The sequence below is a fragment of the Balaenoptera borealis genome (genome assembly GCF_965194805.1).
Source record: "Balaenoptera borealis genome assembly, chromosome: 10".
NCBI lineage: Eukaryota > Metazoa > Chordata > Mammalia > Artiodactyla > Balaenopteridae > Balaenoptera > Balaenoptera borealis.
In genome coordinates this window covers 86,377,899-86,396,062 of record NC_138874.1, presented here as the reverse complement: position 1 = coordinate 86,396,062, position 18,164 = coordinate 86,377,899, and the positions used below count along the sequence as shown (strand labels likewise).

The 18,164-nt window shown below is 41.6% G+C and overlaps 1 protein-coding gene and 1 long non-coding RNA gene across 51 annotated transcripts in view; both read left to right on the top strand.

Moving 5' to 3' along the window:
- The window catches only part of LOC309635398, a 34,076-nt gene extending 17,011 nt beyond the window's left edge, over nt 1-17,065 (top strand). Inside the window, exon 2 of the long non-coding RNA XR_014248820.1 lies at nt 15-17,065. This is a non-coding gene — a long non-coding RNA (uncharacterized lncRNA). The remainder of the gene's footprint in view (nt 1-14) is intronic.
- Nucleotides 1-18,164, top strand: part of SORBS1 (sorbin and SH3 domain containing 1) — a 241,433-nt gene that overhangs the window by 87,999 nt on the left and 135,270 nt on the right. The gene's annotated exons all lie outside the window — the stretch shown is intronic.

Genomic DNA, 18,164 nt, shown 5'->3' with positions numbered 1-18,164 from the left:
CGCCACCAGGGAAGCCCATCCCAGAATATTCTACTCACTCTTTCTACTGGGAATTAGGTTGGAAAATATTTCACCATGATTCTCTCAAAGTAATTTTTGTTTTTGAATTTTCTTTAAATGCATAGGTGATATATGACCATGTTCAGAATTCAAAAGTTAGGAAAGGTTTGTAGTAAAATGTAAATCTTCCATCTCTCACATACTTCTTGCTTTAGAATCAATCCTGGGCACCAGTTTCATATATACTATTGTGGAAATTTTCCCTGCATTTATAAATATGTGTATATATATATTTTTTCCCCATACAAAGGACATCATACTATCCACAGTGTTTTGAATTTGGTTTTTCTATTTAATCATAATCTTAGAAATCATTCCATCTCACATTTTGAGCTACCTCATGATATGATTGTTTTGTTGTTTCCATTGAATAGATGTCATAACACATAAACAATGGCCTGTGAATGGTATTTAGGCCGTTTTAGTCCTCTGCCACTAAAATCATGGTGTAATGATGATCCTGTAGTCTGCTGTGGAATAGGCGGTCGTCTCAGTGGTGATGAGTGTGGGCTCTGAAGCCCAAAGGCCTGGGTTTAAATCCTAGTTTCTCCATTTACTATTGAACTGTTTGGTCTTGGCCAGTTAGTATTTATCTCATAGGTAGGATGTGATGATTGAAAACACTAATCTATATAAAGCTTACAGACCAGTGCTGGGCATGTAGACAAGTCTGTATTTAGTAGTGTTATCATTTTGCATGATGTGGAAACACATGGATCCTGTACTCATCTCTGCATGTTTCTGAACCACTCCTAGTGTCTTTTAGAAGCCATAATACAGTTTTTGAGTCTGTGGGTTCTCTCTCTCCTAAATTGACTGAAATGTTCACCCTCCCCTCCCTCATTTCCATGTTGCTTTTGTAGAACGTCCTGGAGGAGAAAAGGGAAGATTGTGTTTCAGGCCACTATACTCATATGTCGAAACCCCTTCAAAGGCACAAATTGCCAGTGGTGATAATTTTTAACAAATGGTCCAAACTTCCCCCTCATAAATACCTAATTTAGAACTTTACAAATACTTACATTTTACATTTAGACAAATATATAGCTTGTGTGTGTGTGTGTGTATGACTCAAATTTATTTAATTTCACCATGTTTCAAATTATAAGTCAAATCTTTGGCAAATATTGGAGCGTGTACTTACCCTGATTTAGTTGACTTTGGAAGTTACCTGGTCTTATGTCAACTGTACATCTTGCATCATCGAACACCACCACTTTTGGATTCAGACAAGCCAGAGCTAAAACCCCCATGTTGACGTTTTCCCACTGTGTGTCCTGGGGCAAGTCACTTAGGCTTCCAGGGTGTTGTTTCCCCCTCTGTAAAAGAAGACATTGATCCACCTCATAGGGCTTTATGAGGGTGACAGGAGAGAATGGGTGAAGGAGCCAACAGTGTATGGCACAGAGCAGAGCAGGTGCTCATGAACCATCTAACCTTCCCCTCCCACATCCCACTTCCTTAGTCCCCTGGAAGTCACTGCCTCCACCTTCAGCCCTTCATCTCCACTCCCCTCCTGACTTGCCATCTGATTTATCACTGTGCTTTCTCTGCCTTAACTGGGAGGGCAGTTCCTGTCTCAGTTGGTGTCGCTTGCATCCTACCTTAGGTTGACTGTTCAAGGAATGCCAGCGAGTGAGGGAGGGAGAGGCGGGCTGGCTGTGTCCCTACCCCGGTGAGGGCATTACTGTTTCATTGGAAGCAGCAGCTAGCGACAGCATTGCAAGACCAGAGTTAGGGGCCACGGTGAGTTAATGTGGCCCCTGACGCGATCGTAGAGAATGGCTTTTTCACTCTTGGTCATTCCTTTGAGGAAATTGGCTATAGCCAACTCATGAAACTTATACTCCCAGATAGTCTTTTTTTTTGGAGGATGGGGGTAAAGGGAATGTCTAGAAACTGTTGCATGTCATCAAAGCCCCATTAGAACGGCACTTGCAGGAGGATGGCTTTGACTGTTTCACACCCACTTTCTAAGAAAAGGACCAGCCAGTTGGCTTGTAGACTTAGTGGCCAGCTGTCCTTGGGCCTTGCTTTAATGTCCTGGAGGTGGGCTGCTGGGCACCCAGGATGAGCAGGGGAAGTGAGGCTACAGCTGGAAAGTGAGCAGGAAGACCTTCGCTAGATCCTCCAAATCACCTACTTGGAGAGGAGCTTCTCTATCTTGCCTTAAGTGTTTTGCTGCAAATTTTTGAAATAGCAGTCACACCCGTATTCAAATGTAAGAACCAGAGTGGTCTCCAGAGATGTGCAGGCCAGGTCCCTTCCAGCTACAAAAAGCCACGGCTCTACAAACAAATATTTGGGCAATAGGAACCATTGTACCACTTGGAATACTCTTCCCTTCTCCCTTTTTACTTGGGGCTTCCTGTCCTTTAAGATCTAGATTAATTCCCACTGTCCAGTTTTTTCAGTCTTGACTCTGGGCCGTTGGACTGGCTGTTGGTTAGATGTAGCCTTATGTGCTGAACTGTTAGTTATTAACCTTGTGGTTGTTTAGGCGTTTTCCCATGTTTATGCCCTGGCTTCCCCAGTAGGTCCTCACTCTCTAGGCCGAGGCCCTGTCCAGCCCCTGTACCACTATGGGTGGGTGTAGTGCAGGGGTTCTCACCGCTGCCGTGAGCATCGCCTGAAAGCTAGTTGGAAATGCACACCAACCCCACTGAATTAGAAAGTCCGAGGTGGGACTCGGCAGTCTGCAGTTTAACAAGCACTCCTGGTGATTCTGCGGGGCAGTGAAGTTCAAGAGCCTCTGCTATAGTGGGAAGAGCAGTGGTTTGGGGGTCTGAGCGGTGTGGGTTTGAAGCCAGCTCTGCCATTTACTAACTGACCTACTTTAGGAAAATGAATTTTTCCTCTTTCTTCTTTCCCCGTCCCCGTTCTATTTTATAGAAATCTGTTCTGCACGATGTTAATGGGTGCTCTAAAAATAGGGATGGGCAAGGGGTTCTGTGGCCAAATAAGTTAGTGAAATGCTGCCTTAGTGAATTTCAACAGGATTCTTTATGACAATACTTCTCAGATGCCTAAATGTCATTGAGGGTCCCTGAGGGTTGCATGGAAAGTCTGCAAACTTCTTAGATTCTATAACACCTTTTCTGCTACATATTTGCCAACTTCTCTGGCAATGGTGTTTTGTGGGACCCGTTTTGGGAGATGCTGGTCTAGGTGATCTGTAAGGGCACTTTGAGCCTGGAGATTTTATGGCCCTGCCAATCAGTGAGGAATTCAGAAACTTCAACTACAGGGCAAACCAGACATGATGCCATAATTTATCATTTGAGTAAACCAGGCTTACACAACAACTTGAACATTGAGATGATATAGAAGTAACTAAACACTTACATTTTTTTAAAGCAGAATGTTTTTCTTAGGTAGAAAACCAGATATCAGGGGAGAGGTGGGGAAGATGAATTAAGGAAAATGTCACTTACTGAGCATATTGGAGTCCTGGCAGGAAACATGGCACAGTCAAATCGGGTAATGTAAGGAGATTTAAATAAAGGAACTATTTATAAAAGGTGTAGGCAGAGTTTGGGAAAAGCAGCAATGGTCAGCGCAGGACTTGGATTCCTCTGTATATGCAAGGTTTACGTATGTCACATTTAGTCCTCATAATAACCCCAAGGATAGGTTTTTTTTTAAAATTAATTAATTAATTAATTAATTTATTTTTGGCTGTGTTGGGTCTTCGTTTCTGTGCGAGGGCTTTCTCTAGTTGCGGCAAGCGGGGGCCACTCTTCATCGCGGTGCGCGGGCCTCTCACTGTCGCGGCCTCTCTTGTTGCAGAGCACAGGCTCCAGACATGCAGGCTCAGTAGTTGTGGCTCACGGGCCTAGTTGCTCCGCGGCATGTGGGGTCTTCCCAGACCAGGGCTCGAACCCGTGTCCCCTGCATTAGCAGGCGGACTCTCAACCACTGCACCACCAGGGAAGCCCAAGGATAGGTTTTTATTATTTCACAGTTCGCAGAGGAGGAAGGTGAAGCTCAAAGAGGCAAGGCAGATCACCCGGAGATAGCACTGGGGAATGGAGGCGAAATTCACACAGCCCTGCCAGCCTCGCAGCCCCTGCTTCTGCCACGTGCTTCTTCAGGCAGAACGTCCTCTCTTCCATCACGTGGTGAGGCTGACAGTACTGCTCTCTGAAGCTCGTGTTCTGAGCTACATACTGAGCTAGAATCAGTAGACAGGAGAAAATAGCACATCGGGCAAATATGTAAATTAACAATAAAAGTATGCAGATTACATATATGGGGAAGAAAGATGTAAACATGCAGTTTCCAAGTCTAGGTGGGTTGGGGCTATGGAAATCTGTCTTCCATCCTTCTCGGGGAGCCATCCCATTCTAGAAAATGTTTTTGGGGAGGATATGGGAGCCATTCGAAGGGCGTGGGTGAGGCAGCTTAGCTTGAAGGGGCTAGGAGGAGGTGGAGGGAACTTTCAGACATATGGCACCGCTTGGGAAGGCTTGGCTGTGGGAGTGGAAGGAAAGGGCGCTCTTTTCATAGGTGCCTCAGCCAAATGGAAATGGTCCTGGTGGTGGGAGGCGAGCAAACAGTTGGAAGAAGAAAGAGGTGCCGTGATGGGCTCTCAGGGTGCCCCTGACTCCAGTTTTTATATTGGGGCCACACTGGTCCAGTGAAGTCTCTTTAGCCTAATACCTTTGTTAGAAGATGGTAAAGGTTGAATTTTCTAAGGACTGATTTTTTACTTCCTTCAGGAAGTTTCAGAGTACATGAATGCCTAATTTCTCTTATGCCCTAAGAAAATTTAAAAGTCATGTCTCTCAGGAGGCTACTTTCCCCCCATGTCACTTTGAATTTAGGTTTTTTTTTTTTTTTTTGGCTGCATTGGGTCTTCGTTGCTGCACACGGGCTTTTCTCTAGTTGCGGCGAGCCAAGGCTACTCTTTGTTGTGGTGTGCGGGCTTCTCATTGTGGTGGCTTCTCTTGTTGCGGAGCACAGGCTGTAGGCACGCAGGCTTCAGTAGTTGTGGCACGTGGGCTCAGTAGTTGTGGCTCACGGGCTCTAGAGCGCAGGCTCAGTAGTTGAGATGCACGGGCTTAGTTGCTCCACGGCATGTGGGGTCTTCCTGGACCAGGGCTCAAACCTGTGTCCCCTGCCTTGGCAGGCGGATTCTTAACTACTGCACCACCAGGGAAGCCCTTAGGTTGGTTTTTAATGCCCAATTAGAATATAGCTTATGGTCAAGTCCCCTTTATTCCAGAAAACAAGAACACCTCTTAAATACTGTGCATAAGAACTGCCTTTGAAAACATCTGGTAAAAATAACAAGTCGTTTGGAAAACTGTGATTCTCAGATGCGGCCTCCACCCCTGTATTAGCGGGGAGTCACTGGAGTAAACCTTTACTTCCTGTTGCTTCCACACAGCAGTCCTTTACGGAAATATTTCGCATGTTTCCTTAAGCAGCAGGGAACCTTGAAGGGCAAACAGTGCTGAGGCCCCACAGAGGAACAGAGATGCTATCTTTGCGTAACAGCACCTCGGGGTGTATGGAGAGCCCGCCTGGGCCTTGGAGCTTTGAAGCAGCGCCAGGCTCCTGCCCAGAACTGCTAAAATCTCCAACTCTCTCCCCCAGGCACGAGCGAGGCCCAAGCCTGCCACACCTCCAGCTCCTCTTACAAGAGAGAGGTTTTAAAATAGTCTGAAATGTCAGACATTTTTTTTTTTCACAACATGCCGCAGACATCTCATAAATTATTCCTCAGTAAAACTTTAATAGGAATGCTTAGAAAATTAAGAGTTCTCATCAGTGGAGTTTTTGGTAATTGGACAACTGTTAACCCCAAATCTTCCTGCTTTTTCCACCCCAGAACTCATGGAAGAAAGTCATTATGAAATAATTTTCCTGAAACCATGCTTCAGGCTGTCTTTGATGACTGAGGTCTTATGTACTCTCATAATGCCACGTGTTAGTTTGAACAATGTGATACTCCAATATTTGACTGTTTTTGACTTAAAAGAACCATCTGAAATGGTTCAATCTGATAACAATATAAAGTGTAGGAGTTTGAGTTCAGTGTTTTCTGACTTCAAAAGAGATCTAGAAAAATTTTTAAGAAATCTGTGATATCTTCATACCTTGTCATTTGCTTCTTTCTCATAAAAATGGGTAATTCAGGATTCTGGTGGTAGAATCTGCATTGCTGCTCAAGCTGTGTCTGCTGTCCCATTGGCTCCACATGGGGCACCTTTACAAATATGCGTCACAGCTACAGCCATAGACATGCTCGTTTCTGTTTCGTGTGTAGGTGCTTCTGGGGGTGAGCTTGTGAGCCTACTCTTTATGGGTTTCTAGTCGTTTGTGTCCTATGTTTATTTTTACCTAAAATGCTTACTGACTTGATTTATTCAGTTACTAAAAACTGGAATTTGGGGGGGGAACTTTACATTGTTTATTGGTGCAAAGAGAAAATTGGGGGCTGTGCTAATAGTCTGGGATATGTGCCACAACACGGAATCGTGATCATTGCCCAAAGCAATGCTCTCTAGATGCCTTCCGGCCCATAGAAAGAGAAAATGGTACAAAGGATGCTGGTATATTTCATTTCATAATATTTCTCACTCTTCAAAAATTGGACTTCTTAGTCTTTTTAGGCTGCTATAACAAAATGCCACAGACTGGGTGGCTTATAAACAACAGAAACTTACTTCTCGCAGTTCTGGAGACCGGGAGCTTCAAGGTCAAGGCACCAGCAAGGTCGTGTTTTGGTGAGGGCCCTCTTCCAGGCTGCAGACTTCCTGTTATAGCCTCACATGGTGGAAGGGCTGGGAGCTCTCTGGGGCCTCCTTTATAAGGGCATTAATCTCATTCATGAAGGCTCTGCCCTCATGATCTAAGCACCTTCCAAAGGCCCCACCTCCTAATATCATCACCTTGGGTGTTAGGTTTTCAACATATGAATTTTGAGGGGAAATGAAACATGCAAATCATAAAAACCAGTGTATTTCATTATTTAGAACATTCCATTATTTCTTTGTATATGGAAAGTTAATATCTAGAAGAATTTTTCATAGTGAGCATATGGTTCTTAGTATCATTTGCCTTTTTATGTAAAATCAAATCAACCAAATATTAATTGCTCCTTTACTACATCCAAGGCACTGTGTGAAAATTCAGAAAAAAATATTTGCAGCAAATAAAGAATTTTGCTTCCCTTGAAATATGACATAGTGTGACATTCTCCTTACCACTTGATCTATAGAAAGGTAAAGCCAGTTAGTCGTGTCTTGACTCAGGGCAGCATCCTTTGGGGGAAACAGTGCTGATTGTGAGTTAAAAGCCTGAGTTTCATTCCTGTTTGGGTCACAGGCTCTCTCTGACTTTGTGGGCACCCTTCTCCTTTCCCATCTGAGCTGTTTTCTCATCTAACATAGTGAAGATTATTTCTAAAGATCCTAAGATCCTTCATAACAAAATACCCCAACAGTGATTTTTGTTGAATGCTTTTCACTACGTAAGGTACTGAGATAGTTTCAAGTAAGTGTTAAGAGTCTCTCCTGGGAGTTTTAAAAGGTTCCTCATCGTTAGATAAAACAAAAACCAAAAACTCAAAACATTTGTTAACCATCCTGCAAGAATAGATCCCTTCAAAGAGCAGAGAAAATTCCAGAATGTGTAGAATACTCACCTCTCCTCCTTCAGAGAGTCATCTCTGGTTTACAGAAGAATAAACAATACAGGAACTGTCATGTAAGTGGGACAAAGAGTGGACGAGACAGTGGGTGCCCTGGATACTGAGGAACAGCTGCCGTTTATCAAGCGCTTGCACTATGCCTGGCTTCGTGCCAAGTGCTTCCAAGTGCTTTACCTGTATTATCCCAACCACGCCTTGTAGTAGCCACGAGAGGAATGGTGTGATCACCCCATTTTGCACATGAGGAATGGAGGTAACTCACCCACGGTTGCACACATAGTAAGTGGAGCTGATAATTGTTATTGAGCCTACGTTCTTTTTTTAAAAAATTATTTTATTGAAGTATAGTTGATTTACAATGTTGTGTTAGTTTCTGCTGTACAGCAGAGTGATTCAGTTATACTTATATATACCCCTTTTCATATTCTTTTCCATTATGGCTTTTTACAGGATATTGAATATAGTTTCCTGTGGTACACAGTAGGACCTTGTTGCTTGTCCATTCTCTATATAATAGTTTGCATCTGCTAATCCTTCCCTCCCCTTTGGCAACCACAGTCTGTTCTCTATGTCTGTGAGTCTGTTTCTGTTCTGTAGATAAATTAGATTCCACATATAAGTGATATCATATGGTATTTGTCTTTCTCTTTCTGATTTCTTTCACTTAGTATGATAATCTCTAGGTCCATCCATGTTGCTGCAAATTGAGCCTACATCTTTTTTGTTTTGTTTTGTTTTGTTTTTGAGCCTGCATTCTTAATCACCATGCCTCTGAGGGAAGGCAAGGGCATGGGTTAGAGAGGCAACAGGCTTCTCATTAAAGAGAAGCATGGAATTGCCAAGGGTTAGTGATGGAAGGAAAAGGGCGACATTCATGACCATGGGCCACCTACATTGATCCATTGCCTTAGTGTTCTCCTACCTTGATTACCTGTCACTGCCTTGCTGGACCCTGGAGAATACTGCCTCTGTGAAGGCTGTAGCCCAAGCTTGGCCACAGAAACTCCTTTCACCTCCCCTCCAGCACTCCTGCCAGCACTAAAAAGAGCTGCATGTTTACTGGAACTTGGGATATCTTTGCCACTTGAACTGACAAGAGTCAAGTCAAGGAAGTAAACAGCTGGACTTGGGATTCGAGGGTGACCCCAGCAGCATAACTATGAACAGGTTTAAAAATTCTTTTTCAGATATTCCAAGACTTGGTTTTACTTTCATGTTTCCCTTTTAATATCTCCATTTGCAGAACCAAACAATTCTCACTTTGGAATTTGTGTGAAAGGCTTAGAGTAAACAATGTGAAGAGTACTTAACCATCTCTCAGTTCATTTCGTGGACCAAAGTGGGGGGGTCACTTGTATCTGCTCACAGCCCTCAGTCCAAGCTTCTGTTAACTGTCACACACTCAGCAGCCAGCAGTGGACCATGGCCAAACATCACGTGGCTTAAAAAAAAAAAACCCCAACCCCTGTCCTGCTTTTAAGCAGCCTCCATAGCTTGGATTGCAAGCCCCTCAAGAGCAGTGAGTGCTCATCTCTGCAGCTAGACTGAGCACAGTGTGGGGACTAAGCAGACGCTTCGGAAAGGCTGGGCTGTTCTGTGGAATGCTCCGTTGAGCACATTCTCCTCATGACTGTAATAAACGAATGTACTCGGAAGGTGTTCTTAAAACGAGCAGGGAGGGCAGTGTAGGCAGCAAAGTGCAGTGCAATGCAAGACACATCTTTGTAGAATGAGGTCGTAGTTAAGGGCCTGGGATTTAAGGTCAGGTCGGGTCTTCTGTCACAATTCCACCACATACTGGCTGTGTGACCCCAGAGAAGACACTGTACCATTGCTTCCTTTCTAAATTGGGAGCAACAGTTCGCGTATCCTAAGGTTGTTAGGATTGAATGAGACATTGTATGTAATGTGCTAAGCATAGTGCCTGTGCTCAGGGGGTTCTTGGTGGTAACAGTAGTTGTATTTAATTTATTGCTAGGAAAAAAAGATCAGATTTGGCTACCTTTCAAAATAAATGTGAAGCAGAGCTTGAGTATACGGCCCCCACCCCCAAATTAAAGTTTACATGTTACAGAGTGGTATAATCCTGAATACTTGGCAGTTACCTGGATCAGAAACAAGGTGTGAGTGATATCTGTGACAATTTGGTCCTTCAGATTAAGAGGTTGTGCTAGGGTGCTGACATTATGGATCCTTAATTTTCACATGCTTAGCTCTGTGCTTACATTTCTTTTGTGCTTTAAAAAATAAACCTGATAAATCTTTTAAAATTCTTCTATTTATTTATTTATTTTTGGCTGCGTTGGTTGGGTCTTTGTTGCTGGGCAAGGGGTTTTCTCTAGTTGTGGCTAGCGGGGCCTACTCTTCGTTGCGGTGCGCGGGCTTATTGCGGTGGCTTCTCTTTGTTGCAGATCACAGGCTCTAGGAGCTCAGGCTCAGTAGTTGTGGTGCATGGGCTTAGTTGCTTCGAGGAACGTGGGATCTTCCCGGACCAGGGCTCGAAACTGTGTCCCGTGCATTGGCAGGCGGACACCTAACCACTGTGCCACCAGGGAAGTCCCTAAAAAAAATTCCTCTTGAAAGGAAATGAAAAGGGGATTCTTCTTAAAGAGCTTAATAAATACTTGAGCAGCCACTTTTGTTTTTTTGTTTTTGTTTTTTTGGTTTTAATTGCCTTTCCAATTGCTTTCTACAAGAAACTTCTCTATTGTTGAATAATTTAGTAAGACTGTATTTAGTGGAAACACGTTAGAAGTTGGAAGTTTAAGAGTCTGATATAAAATGAAATCCGTCCCCTTACAACAATATGACAGGATAAAGTATTAATGGTCTATTAGAAATCAAAGCCTGTCTAATTAAAAAATAAACATTTGCTCTTTAGATGGCATCAACAATGTGTCAAAATATGTCTTTTTTTAGGTTAGAGTCATTTTATGGATTATGATATGAAATCGTCCTACCTTTCGTGTACATTTGAATTCTTTGCTTTCTCAAACACCCAGTTTAGGAGTATTTAAGCTAATAGATGAGTGTACTCTGAGTTACTTCCTCATTTGGAAACCCTGTGCCAGACTGTGTGCAGATGGGGCAGCAGTCATGCCTGGCAGGCCCTGCAAGTGGAATTACATTTGCACATTGTTTTATTCACTGTGAACATTTTGCAGGGAAAAAAGGAAAAACTGTCTCCCTGCTTAAATGAAATTCTGACACAATCAGTACAAATTATAAATTATGTTTAAAGCGATGCAACAAATTCAGGATGGTTTCCAGCTTTGTGTACAGCATTGTGGATGAGCTGTGGGCGTCTAGTACTTGGTTCTGCAGTAACCTGGGCATATTGACCAGTGTTTCTCAAAGTATAGCCTGAAACCATATCTGCCAGAAATGCCGATTCTGGGGCCTCCTTGGAACTTCTCAATCAACATATCTGGGAGCAGAACCTGCAATCTGCATTTTAAACAGGTGCCTTCTCTGTCAATGCATGGCAGTTTCTGAGACCCTCTGGGAAGACAGTGGGACGATTTTGCAAAGATTATTTTAGTTATCAGAACTGAAAATATTTTTAAATCCAGAGATTTCAACTTTATAATGAAAATTGAAGTACAAATTAAGAATTTGGGGGACTTCTCTGGCAGTCCAGTGATTAAGACTCTGTGCCTCTAATGCATATAGGGTGTGGGTTTGATCTCACATGGTCGGGAAACTAAGATCTCACTTGCTGTATGGTGTGGCCAAAAAATAAATAAATAATTAATTAAATAAAGAAGGAATTTGGTTGAAAGACACGTATGAGAATAATTTTTAAAATGCCTCCTGCTCTTTTCTGAATTCCCCAATTCATTGAGTTGACTAGCAATAGCATTGCAGGTTGGCCTTTAAAATGCTTTCTCAATACCCATGAGAACAAAACTTACTTTTGAGAAAATCGTTGATTATTAAGTCACTTGTGAATTTATAAAAGTATATTTGAGGGAATTACTGAATTTGGAGGAAAAGGAATGGAAATACCCAAATGTTACCTCATATCATAGGCTAAAACCAGTATTTAATAAATATAGCTTATTTGGGGATAGAAGAGAATAGGCAGTTCTCCACAAAAAAAAGACAATGATGGTTCTCTTAGGGGCTTCCACCACATAGTTACACAAAGCAGCATTTTTGGCTTTTACAGTAATGAAATGAAAGCCAAAAGACATCAGTTTGTGTCTTGCCATACTCTATTGCAGATACATCTTTAAGGAAAAAAAAGTCAAGACATAAGAGAAACCATTACTTTGATTATCTTAAAATTTCTTTGACTTTAAAATGATTTCATTTTGGGTCACAAATCAAGCTTCGGAAAATTTAAGAAAATTGAAATCGTATCAAGCATTTTTTCTGACCCACAACACTGTGAGATTGGAAATCAATTACAGGAAAAAACCTGTAAAAACCACAAATATATGGAGGCTAAACAGTGTGCTACTAAATAACCAAGAGACCACTGAATAAATCAAAGAAGAAATAAAAAAATACATAGAAACAAATGACAATGAAAACACGACGACCCAAAACCTATGGGATGCAGCAAAAACAGTTCTAAGAGAGAAGTTTATAGCAATTCAATCTCACCTCAAGAAACAAGAAAAATATCAAATAAACAATTAATACTACACTTAAAACAACTAGAGAAAGAAGAACAAAGAAAACCCAAAGTCAGTAGAAGGAAAGAAATCATAAAGATCAGAGCAGAAGTAAATGAAATAGAAATGAAGAAAACAATAGCAAAGATCAATAAAACTAAAAGCTGTTTTTTTTGAGAAGATAAACAAAATTGATAAACCCTTAGCCAGACTCATCAAGAAAAAAAGGGAGAAGACTCAACTCAGTAGAATTAGAAGTGAAAAAGGAGAAGTAACAACTGACACTGCAGAAATACAAAGGATTATAAGAGACTGCTACAAACAACTATATGCCAATAAAATGGACAACCACAAAGAAATGGACAAATTCTTGGAAAGGTACAGTTTTACAAGACTGAACCAGGAAGAATTAGAAAATATAAACACACCTATCACAAGTAATGAAATTGAAACCGTAATTAAAAATCTTCCAACAAACAAAAGTCCAGGACCAGATGGCTTCACAGCCAAATTCTATCAAACATTTGGAGAAGAGCTAACATGGATCCTTCTCAAACTCTTCCAAAAAATTGCAGAGGGAGAAACACTCCCAAATTCATTCTACGAAGCCACCATCACTCTGATACCAAAACCAGAAAAAGATATCACAAAAAAAGAAAATTATAGACCAATATCACTGATGAACATAGATGCAAAAATCCTGAACAAAATACAAGCAAACAGAATCCAACAGCACATTAAAAGGATCATACACCATGATCAAGTGGGATTTATCCCAGGGATGCAAGGATTCTTCAATATATGCAAATCAATCAATGTGGTACACCACATTAACAAATTAAGGAATAAAAACTGTATGATCATCTCAATAGATGCAGAAAAGGCTTTTGAAAAAATTCAACACCATTTATGATAAATACTCTCCAGAAAATGGGAACCTACCTCAACATAATAAAGGCCATATATGACAAACCCACAGCAAGCATCATACTCAGTGGTGAAAAACTGAAAGCATTTCCACTAAGATCAGGAATAAGACAAAGATGTCCACTCTCAGCACTCTTATTCAACATAGTTTTGAAAGTCCTAGCCACAGCAATCAGAGAAGAAAAAGAAATAAAAGGAATACAAATTGGAAAAGAAGTAAAACTGTCACTGTTTGCCGATGACATGATACTATACATAGAAAATACTAAAGATGCCACCAGAAAACTACTAGAACTAATCAATGAATTTGGTAAGGTTGCAGGATACAAAATTAATGCACAGAAATCTCTGGCATTCCTATACACCAACAATGAAAAATCAGAGAAATTAAGGAAACACTCCCATTTACCATTGCAACAAAAAGAATAAAATACCTAGGAAATAAACCTGCCTAAGGAGGCAGAAGACTTGTACTCAGAAAACTATAAAACACTGATGAAAGAAATCAAAGACCACATAAACAGTTGGAGAAATATACCATGTTTTTGGATTGGAAGAATCAGTATTGTGAAAATGACTATACTACTCAAAGCAATCTACAGATTCAGTGCAATCCCTATCAAACTACCAGTGTCATTCTTCACAGAATTAGAACAAAAAATCTTACAATTCGTATGGAAACACAGAAGACCCTGAATAAGCCAAAGCAATCTTGAGAAAGAAAAACAGAGTTGGAGGAATCAGGCTCCCTGACTGCAGACTATACTACAAAGCTACAATAATCAAGACAGTATGGTACTGGCACAGAAACAGAAATATAGATCAATGGAACAGGATAGAAAGCCCAGAGATAAACCCACGCACATAGGGTCACCTTATTTTTGATAAAGGAGACAAGAATATACAATGGAGAAAAGACAGTCTCTTCAGTAAGTGGTGCTGGGAAAACTGGACAGATACATGTAAAAGAATGAAATTAGAACGCTCCCTAACACCATACACAAAAATAAACTCAAAGTGGATCAAAGACCTAAATGTAAGGCCAGACACTATAAAACTCTTAGAGGAAGGAAAACATAGGCAGAACACTCTATGACATAAATCACAGCAAGATCCTTTTTGACCCACCTCCTAGAGAAATGGAAATAAAAACAAAAATAAACAAATGGGACCTAATGAAACTTCAAAGCTTTTGCACAGCAAAGGAAACCATAAACAAGACAAAAAGACAACCCTCAGAATGGGAGAAAATATTTGCAAATGAAGCAACAGACAAAGGATTAATCTCCAAAATATACAAACAGCTCATGGAGCTCAATATCAAAAACACAAACAGTCCAGTTAAAAAATGGGTGGAAGACCTAAATAGAAATTTCACCAAGGAAGACATACAGATGGCCAAGAGGCATGTGAAAAGCTGCTCCACATCACTAATTATTAGAGAAATGCAAATCAAAAATACAATGAGGTGTCACCTCACGTGGGTCAGAATGGCCATTATCAAAAAAGGTAGAAATAATAAATGCTGGAAAGTGTGTGGTGAAAAGGAAACCCTCCTACACTGTTGGTGAGAATGTAAATTGATACAACCACTATGGAAAACAGTATGGAGGTTCCTTAAAAAACTGAAAATAGAACTACCATACAACCCAGCAATCCCACTACTGGGCATATACCCTGAGAAAACCATAATTCATAATTCAAAAAGAGACATGCACTGCAATGTTCATTGCAACAGTATTTATAATAGCCAGGACATGGAACCAACCTAAATGTCCATCAACAGATGAATGGCTAAAGAAGATGTAGCACATATATACAATGGAATATTACTCAGCCATAAAAAGAAACGAAATTGAATTATTTGTAGTGAGGTGGATGGGCCTAGAGTCTGTCATACGAGTGAAGTAAGTCAGAAAAACAAATACCGTATGCTAACGCATATATATGGAATCTAAAAAAACCCCAAAAAACAGTACTGATGAATCTAGTTGCGGGGCAGGAATAAAGAGGTAGACATAGAGAATGGACTTGATGACATGGGGTGGGAGGGCAAAGCTGGGGCAAAGTGAGAGTAGCATCTACATGTATACACTACCCAATGTAAAATAGTTGGCTGGTGGGAAGCAGCAGCATAGCACAGGGATATCAGCTCTGTGCTTTGCGATGACCTAGAGGGGTTGGGATAGAGAGGATGGGAGGGAGGCTCAAAAGGGAGGTGATATGGGGACGTGTGTATGCATATGGCTGATTCGCTTTGTTGTGCAACAGAAACTAACATGGTATTGTGAAACAATTATACTCCAATAAAGATCTATTAAAAAATAAAAATAAAATGATTTCACATATCTATATTTGTATACAGCTTCTTAATGTCATTTGATAGAAGAAATGAATGAAATAAGATTTAAATAAAACTTAACCTCTGTTTAGAAAGACATATTATATGGTATCACTTATATGTGGAATCAAAAAATAATACAAATGAATCTATTTACAGAACAGAAACAGACTCACAGACATAGAAAATAAACTTATGTTACCAAAGGGGAAAATGAGGGAAAGAAGGATAAATTAGGAGTGTGGGATTAACAGATACAAACCACTATACATAAAATAGATAAGCAACAGGGAATTACTGTATAGCACAGGGAACTCTTCTCAATACTCTGTAATGACCTGTAATGGGAAAAGAATCTAAAAAAGTGAAAAAAAATCTTAAAGAAAGTAATCTTAGAGTATCAAAAAAAAAAAATTAGGCTACAAGGACCCCCCAAAAAAAAAAAGTCCATTCATGTTTAGTGCAGAATTTTATGTGTATTTCTGTCTATATAATTTAAATAATTCTTGTCCAGAATTGATCTTTTTTGTCCTCTGTTGAAATATCGTCTGAGCTGGTCTGTCATCTGCATCGTTTTATTTATCTTTGGGGACTCCCTGCCCTTCTTCCTCCACCTTCCTCCATCTGTTCTCCCTCCCTGATGGCAGTGAGGCCGAGCGGACTGGAATGTGGACCCAGCACATTCTACAGAGAAACCACGCTTTATTTCCAGCCAGCAGCAGAGCAGCACCCTGAGGATGATTTCCTTTTCTTCCCTACAACGGCCTGAAATCTCCCTTCTTGCACCGATCCAGGCACTCAATCTACTCTCTTGGCTTTCCAGAGCTTTGGTGGGGTCACCCTTTGCCTTTCCCGGCAGCTGGTTTCACTCTGAATTTAATGAGGGAGCTGAGCTGAGTGGCCAGAGAAGGGTTTCCCCACCTGGCACTCATTGGAAGGGCTCAGCCACTTGTCCATGTTAAATGAGTAAATGCCGACCTCTGGGAGACTCCAAGGCAAGGCCTTTCCAGCCAGTTCTCCTCTGGTCAGCGTCTCGGGCACATTCCTGAGCCCCCCTGCTTCCCTCCTCGTTTCTCTTTGGACTTCGGTGTAACTGGCAGTGGAGTAGGAATGTGAGTATTTTATTATTTATTTATCTATCTATCTATCTATTTATTTATGGCTGCGTTGGGTCTTCGTTGCTGCGTGCAGGCTTTCTCTAGTTGTGGCGAGCGGGGGCTACTCTTCGTTGCGGTGTGCGAGCTTCTCATTGCGGTGGCTTCTCGTTGCAGAGCACAGGCCCTAGGCGCATGGGCTTCAGTAGTTGTGGCTCACGGGCTCTAGAGCGCAGGTTCAGTAGTTGTGGTGCACGGGCCTAGTTGCTCTGCGGCATGTGGGATCTTCCCGGACCAGGGCTCAAACCTGCGTCCCCTGCATTGGCAGGCGGATTCTTTTTTTTTTTTTTTTTTAAATGAACTAGCTTTTATTATTATTTTTTTTTATTTTCATTTTTTTTTCTGTGCCCAGGAGCCTCACAGGGTCCTGCCTGGTTTTTTTTTTTTTTTTTTTAACTTCTAATTTTTTATTTAATTTAATTAATTTATTTATTTATGGCTGTGTTGGGTCTTCGTTTCTGTGCGAGGGCTTTCTCTAGTTGCGGCAAGCGGGGACCACTCTTCATCGCGGTGCACGGGCCTCTCACTATCGCGGCCTCTCTTGTTGCGGAGCACAGGCTCCAGACGCGCAGGCTCAGTAATTGTGGCTCACGGGCCCAGCTGCTCCGCGGCATGTGGGATCTTCCCAGACCAGGGCTCGAACCCGTGTCCCCTGCATTGGCAGGCAGACTCACAACCACTGCGCCACCAGGGAAGCCCATGTATATAAGATTTTTGACTTCAGTTTGAGACATTTGGACTTACTATAAATGTTGTGAAACCTTAGATGTTAATTTTCTACTGCTGCTTTTTAAGAGGGAAGGGCGAAATGAAATTTTAGGAAGGAATTGAGAATAATATTTTAGTGCCCTCGTGACTTACAAACTCACATGGTAACAGATGCCTGTCTTTGGGGAGCTTAGCTTCTAGAAAGCACAGCAGGCCCACAGGCATAGTAGCTGTAACGCCTGTTGCTGGCTTGGCTTTCCCCCTTATCCTGTTGGAAGGGCTTGGCAGGGCTGGGGTTCTTTGTTTTAGGGAGGATGTGTGCCTGGATGTTGGATTTTCTCATCTTGATGGGTTGATCTGGACTTCAAGGCTCATAGCATTTGGAAATAGTGGTCCTTTGCAGCCTTGAAATTCTGTGATGCTCTGAGTTCTTTGGCCATATGAAACCCTGTTCAAGACAGATCATATGGCCTTTCACCATCACCACCCTCCCTTTTTTTAAAGATTGTAGGCAGCCAAGGCCACTGCTGGCACTGCCTTGTGGGGGGCTGGGTGGGGCTACCACAAATTTTATGTTTTCTGTCAAAGGTAAAAAGCCTCATTTCTTGGCAGTGCCCTTGCCTCCTTCGAGCAGAATCCCAGTAAACTATTGTTATAGTAGAGTAGTGACTAATTAAATCCTTTTATTAACC